Below are 7,241 nucleotides of genomic sequence, written 5' to 3'. Positions count from 1 at the left end.
TACCTGTGTAACAGTTCTCCATCGTACTACCTAGCTGTAACAGTTCTCCATCGTACTACCTGTGTAACAGTTCTCCATCGTACTACCTGTGTAACAGTTCTCCATCGTACTACCTGTGTAACAGTTCTCCATCGTACTACCTGTGTAACAGTTCTCCATCGTACTACCTGTGTAACAGTTCTCCATCATACTACCTAGCTGTGACAGTTCTCCATCGTACTACCTAACTGTGACAGATCTCCATCGTACTACCTGTGTAACAGTTCTCCATCATACTACCTAGCTGTGACAGTTCTCCATCGTACTACTGTTGTAACAGTCTCCCATGTTAAAGTAGTGCACTATGGGTCCTGGTCTAAAGTAGTACACTATGGGCCCTGGTCTAAAGTAGTGCACTATGGGTCCTGGTCTAAAGTAGTACACTATGGGCCCTGGTCTAAAGTAGTGCACTATGGGTCCTGGTCTAAAGTAGTACACTATGGGCCCTGGTCTATAGTAGTGCACTATGGGCCCTGGTCTAAAGTAGTACACTATGGGCCCTGGTCTAAAGTAGTGCACTATGGGTCCTGGTCTAAAGTAGTACACTATGGGCCCTGGTCTAAAGTAGTACACTATGGGCCCTGGTCTATAGTAGTGCACTATGGGCCCTGGTCTAAAGTAGTACACTATGGGCCCTGGTCTAAAGTAGTACACTATGGGCCCTGGTCTAAAGTAGTACACTGTGGGCCCTGGTCTAAAGTAGTGCACTATTGGCCTTGGTCTAAAGTAGTACACTATGGGTCCTGGTCTAAAGTAGTACACTATGGACCTCTGGTCTAAAGTAGTACACTATGGGCCCTGGTCTAAAGTAGTGCACTATGGGTCCTGGTCTAAAGTAGAACACTATGGGCCCTGGTTTAAAGTAGTACACTATGGGCCCTGGTCTAAAGTAGAACACTATGGGCCCTGGTCTAAAGTAGTGCACTATGGGCCCTGGTCTAAAGTAGTGCACTATGGGTCCTGGTCTAAAGTAGAACACTATGGGCTCTGGTCTAAAGTAGTACACTATGGGCCCTGGTCTAAAGTAGTGCACTATGGGCCCTGGTCTAAAGTAGTGCACTATGGGTCCTGGTCTAAAGTAGAACACTATGGGACCTAGTCAAAAGTAGTGCACTATGGGACCTAGTCAAAAGTAGTGCACTATGGGACCTAGTCAAAAGTAGTGCACTATGGGACCTAGTCAAAAGTAGTGCACTATGGGACCTAGTCAAAAGTAGTGCACTATGGGACCTAGTCAAAAGTAGTGCACTATGGGTCCTGGTCTAAAGTAGTACACTATGGACCTCTGGTCTAAAGTAGTACACTATGGGCCCTGGTCTAAAGTAGTACACTATGGGCCCTGGTTTATGGGCCCTGGTCTAAAGTACTGCACTATGGTCCATGGTCTAAAGTAGTGCACTATGGGCCCTGGTCTAAAGTATTGCACTATGGGCCCTGGTCTAAAGTAGTGCACTATGGGCCCTGGTCTAAAGTAGTGCACTATGGGCCCTGGTCTAAAGTAGTGCACTATGGGCCCTGGTCTAAAGTAGTACACTATGGGCCCTGGTCTAAAGTAGTGCACTATGGGCCCTGGTCTAAAGTAGTGCACTATGGGCCCTGGTCTAAAGTAGTGCACTATGGGCCCTGGTCTAAAGTAGTACACTATGGGCCCTGGTCTAAAGTAGTGCACTATGGGCCCTGGTCTAAAGTAGTACACTATGGGCTCTGGTCTAAAGTAGTACACTATGGGCCCTGGTCTAAAGTAGTGCACTATGGGCCCTGGTCTAAAGTAGTGCACTATGGGGCCTGGTCTAAAGTAGTACACTATGGGCCCTGGTCTAAAGTAGTACACTGTGGGTCCTGGTCTAAAGTAGTGCACTATTGGCCTTGGTCTAAAGTAGTACACTATGGGTCCTGGTCTAAAGTAGTACACTATGGACCTCTGGTCTAAAGTAGTACACTATGGGCCCTGGTCTAAAGTAGTGCACTATGGGCCCTGGTCTAAAGTAGAACACTATGGGCCCTGGTTTAAAGTAGTGCACTATGGGCCCTGGTCTAAAGTAGTGCACTATGGTCCATGGTCTAAAGTAGTGCACTATGGGACCTAGTCTAAAGTAGTGCACTATGGGACCTAGTCTAAAGTAGTGCACTATGGGACCTGGTCTAAAGTAGTGCACTATTGGCCTTGGTCTAAAGTAGTACACTATGGGTCCTGGTCTAATGTAGTACACTATGGACCTCTGGTCTAAAGTAGTACACTATGGGCCCTGGACTAAAGTAGTACACTATGGGCCCTGGTTTAAAGTAGTGCACTATGGGCCCTGGTCTAAAGTAGTGCACTATGGTCCATGGTCTAAAGTAGTGCACTATGGGTCCTGGTCTAAAGTAGTGCACTATGGGCCCTGGTCTAAAGTAGTGCACTATGGGCCCTGGTCTAAAGTAGTGCACTATGGGCCCTGGTCTAAAGTAGTGCACTATGGGCCCTGGTCTAAAGTAGTACACTATGGGCCCTGGTCTAAAGTAGTGCACTATGGGCCCTGGTCTAAAGTAGTGCACTATGGGCCCTGGTCTAAAGTAGTGCACTATGGGCCCTGGTCTAAAGTAGTACACTATGGGCCCTGGTCTAAAGTAGTGCACTATGGGCCCTGGTCTAAAGTAGTACACTATGGGCTCTGGTCTAAAGTAGTACACTATGGGCCCTGGTCTAAAGTAGTGCACTATGGGCCCTGGTCTATAGTAGTACACTATGGGCCCTGGTCTAAAGTAGTGCACTATGGGCCCTGGTCTAAAGTAGTGCACTATGGGCCCTGGTCTAAAGTAGTGCACTATGGGCCCTGGTCTAAAGTAGTGCACTATGGGCTCTGGTCTAAAGTAGTACACTATGGGCCCTGGTCTAAAGTAGTGTACTATGGGTTCTGGTCTAAAGTAGTGCACTATGGGCCCTGGTCTAAAGTAGTGCACTATGGGCCCTGGTCAAAAGTAGTAAACAAGTAGTGCACTATGGGCCCTGGTCTAAAGTAGTGCACTATGGGCCCTGGTCTAAAGTCATACACTATGGGCCCTGGTCTAAAGTAGTGTACTATGGGCTCTGGTCTAAAGTAGTACACAAGTAGTGCACTATGGGCCCTGGTCTAAAGTAGTGCACTATGGGCCCTGGTCTAAAGTCATACACTATGGGCCCTGGTCTAAAGTAGTACACTATGGGCCCTGGTCTAAAGTAGTGCACTATGGGCCCTGGTCTAAAGTAGTGCACTATGGGCCCTGGTCTAAAGTGGTGCACTATGGGCCCTGGTCTAAAGTGGTGCACTATGGGCCCTGGTCTAAATTAGTGCACTATAGGCCCTGGTCTAAAGTAGTGCACTATAGGCCCTGGTCTAAAGTAGTGCACTATGGGCCCTGGTCTATAGTAGTACACTATGGGCCCTGGTCTAAAGTAGTGCACTATAGGCCCTGGTCTAAAGTAGTGCACTATGGGCCCTGGTCTAAAGTAGTGCACTATAGGCCCTGGTCTAAAGTAGTGCACTATGGGGAATAGGATCAAATCAACAGAGAGAAAAATAGAGAAATAATAGAAATATACACAAGAATAAATACACAACGAGTAACAATAACTTGGCTATAAAATGGGGTACCAGTACTGAGATGCTGTGCCATTGTACAAGGTAGTTAAGGTAGATAAATGGGGTACCAGTACTGAGTTGCTGTGCCATTGTACAAGGTAGTTAAGGTAGATATGTATGTATAGGTGAGGAGAAAGTGACAGACAACAGCATAGAGCATTAACAGAAGCAGCAGGGTATGTGCTGAGTGATAAACAGATGGCTACTTTGAGGAATCTCAAATATGAAATATATTTTGATTGGTTTAACACTTTTTTGGTTACTACATGACTCCATATGTGTTATTTCACAGTTGTGATGTCTTCACTATTATTCTACAATGTAGAAAATAGTAAAAATAAAGAAAAACCCTTGAATGAGTAGGTGTTCTAAAACTTTTGACTGGTACTGTATACATACACTAACGTACATGCATATACACATACATATATACATATATATATATATATATATATATATATATATATATATATATATATATATATATATATATATATATATATATATATATACATACAGTGGCTGGCAAAATCATTCACCCCCTTTGGCATTTTTCCTATTTTGTTGCCTTACAACCTGCAATTAAAATATATATTTTTTGGGGGGGGTGTATCATTTGATTTACACAACATTCCTACCACTTTGAAGATGCCAAATATTTTTTCTTGTGAAACAAACAAGAAATAAGACAAAACAACTGAAAACTTGAGTGTGCATAACTATTCATCCTCCCCTAAGTCAATACTTTGTAGAGCCACGTTTTGCAGCAATTACAGCTGCAAGTCTCTTGGGGTATGTCTCTATAAGCTTGGCACATCTAGCCACTGGGATTTTTGCCCATTCTTCAAGGCAAAACTGCTCCAGATCCTTCAAGTTGGATGGGTTCCGCTGGTGTACAGCAATCTTTAAGTCATACCACAGATTCTCAATTGGATTGAGGTCTGGGCTTTGACTAGGCCCTTCCAAGACAGTTAAATGTTTCCCCTTACACCACTCAAGTGTTGCTTTAGCAGTATGCTTAGGGTCATTGTCCTGCGGGAAGTGGAGCAGGTTGAGAGCTTCAAGTTCCTTGGTGTCCACATCAACAACAAACTAGAATGGTCCAAACACACCAAGACAGTCGTGAAGAGGGCACGACAAAGTCTATTCCCCCTCAGGAAACTAAAAAGATTTGGCATGGGTCCTGAGATCCTCAAAACGTTCTACAGCTGCAACATCGAGAGCATCCTGACTGGTTGCATCACTGCCTGGTACGGCAATTGCTCGGCCTCTGACCGCAAGGCACTACAGAGGGTAGTGCGTACAGCCCAGTACATCACAGGGGCTAAGCTGCCTGCCATCCAGGACCTCTACACCAGGCGGTGTCAGAGGAAGGCCCCAAAAATTGTCAAAGACCCCAGCCACCCCAGTCATAGACTGTTCTCTCTACTACCGCATGGCAAGCGGTACCGGAGTGCCAAGTCTAGGACAAAAATACTACCTCAATCAGCTTGACTAACCGGTGTCTGTATGTAGCCTCGCTACTTTTATAGCCTCACTACTGTATATAGCCTGTCTTTTTACTGTTGTTATATTTCTTTACTTACCTACTGTTCACCTAATACCTTTTTTGCACTATTGGTTCGAGCCTGTAAGTAAGTATTTCACTGTTGTAATCGGCGCACGTGACAAATAACCTTTGATTTGATTTAATTTGAAGGTGAACCTCCGTCCCAGTCTCAAATCTCTGGAAGACTGAAACAGGTTTCCCTCAAGAATTTCCCTGTATTTAGCGCCATCCATCATTCCTTCAATTCTGACGAGTTTCCCAGTCCCTGCCGATTAAAAACATCCCCACAGCATGATGCTGCCACCACCATGCTTCACTGTGTGATTGATGTTCTCGGGGTGATGAGAGGTGTTGGGTTTGCGCCAGACATAGCGTTTTCCTTGATGGCCAAAAAGCTCAAATTTAGTCTCATCTGACCAGAGTACCTTCTTCCATATGTTTGGGGAGTCTCCCACGTGCCTTTTGGCGAACACCAAACGTGTTTGCTTATTTTTGTCATTAATAAGCAATGGGTTTTTTCTGGCCACTCTTCCCTAAAGCCCAGCTCTGTGGAGTGTACGGCTTAAAATGGTCCTATGGACAGATACTCCAATCTCCGCTGTGGAGCTTTGCAGCTCTGTCAGGTTTATCTTTGGTCTCTAAGTTGCCTCTCTGATTAATGCCCTCGTTGCCTGGTCCGTGAGTTTTGATGGGCGGCCCCCCTCTCTTGGCAGGTTTGTTGTGGTGCCATATGCTTTCCATTTTTTAATAATGGATTTAATGGTGCTCCGTGGGATGTTCAAAGTTACTGATATTTTTTTATAACCCAACCCTCATCTGTACTTCTCCACAACTTTGTCCCTGACCTGTTTGGAGAGCTCATTGGTCTTCATGGTGCCGCTTGCTTAGTGGTGTTGCAGACTCTGGAGCCTTTCAGAACAGGTGTATATATACTGAGATCATGTGACAGATCATATGACACTTAGATTGCACAAAGGTGGACTTTATTTAACTAATTATGTGACTTCTGAAGGTAATTGGTTGCACCATATCTTATTTAGGGGCTTCATGGTAAAGGGGGTAAATACATTTGCAGGGACCACTTTTCCGTTTTTGAATTTCTTTATTATTTTAAACAAGTAATTTTTTTCATTTCACTTCACCAATTTGGACTATTTTGTGTATGTCAATTACCTGAAATCCAAATGACAATCTATTTAAATTACAGGTTGTAATGCAACTAAGTAAGAAAAACGACAAGGAGGGTGAATACTTTTGCAAGGCACTGTAGAACTCCTACCTGGCTCCACGCCTCCCCAGGGCCGTTTGTACTCCCTCTCGACCTATGGCCAATTACATCCGGGAGTCGCTGGAGGCTTCATTCACTGCTCTACATCCCAGCTGGTGCGGGCTTTTGCTTGGGAAAGAAGGATGGAGGTCTGCGTCCTTGCAACGATTACAGAGGGCTGAACAGGATTACGATTAAGAATCGCTTACAATCTGCTTACAATCTGGGGAGAATCAGGGAGGGATATGAATGGAAGACTGCCTTTAACACCCTGAGAGACCACTATGAGTATTTAGTCGGATTTTCGAACTCACCGGCAGACTTCCAAGCATTGGTCAATGACACGCTTAGGAATATGCTAATTTGGTTCGTCTTTGGTTACCTCGACGACCTCCTGATCTTCTCCAAGACGCTTCCGGAACACATCCTGCACGTCCGCCAAGTCCTAAGACGCCTACTTCAGATTCAAATGTGCATCAATATAGAGAAGTGGAGTTCCATGTATACTAAGTTTCTTTCCTGGGCCACAAACTCATTACCGCCGGCATCCAAATGGACCCTGTAAAGGTGAGGGTGGTCACCGTCTGGCCCCCTCCATCCTTACTCAAACAAGTCCAGCAATTTTTACAGCCGTTTTATATGTAACTTTGGTGCAGTGGCAGTGCCTCTCACGAAAAGTCCCCGAAACATTTTTGCTGGACCCCCAAGGCTGACAGGGTATTCGGGGAGCTCAAGGGAAATTTCATCTCCTCGTCCATCCTGATCCTACACGTCCCTTTGTGATAGA

The sequence above is a fragment of the Salvelinus namaycush genome, chromosome 34, assembly GCF_016432855.1.
Source record: "Salvelinus namaycush isolate Seneca chromosome 34, SaNama_1.0, whole genome shotgun sequence".
Taxonomy (NCBI): Eukaryota; Metazoa; Chordata; class Actinopteri; order Salmoniformes; family Salmonidae; genus Salvelinus; species Salvelinus namaycush.
The sequence above is the reverse complement of the archived record's forward strand: the minus strand, read 5'-3'. Positions refer to the sequence as shown.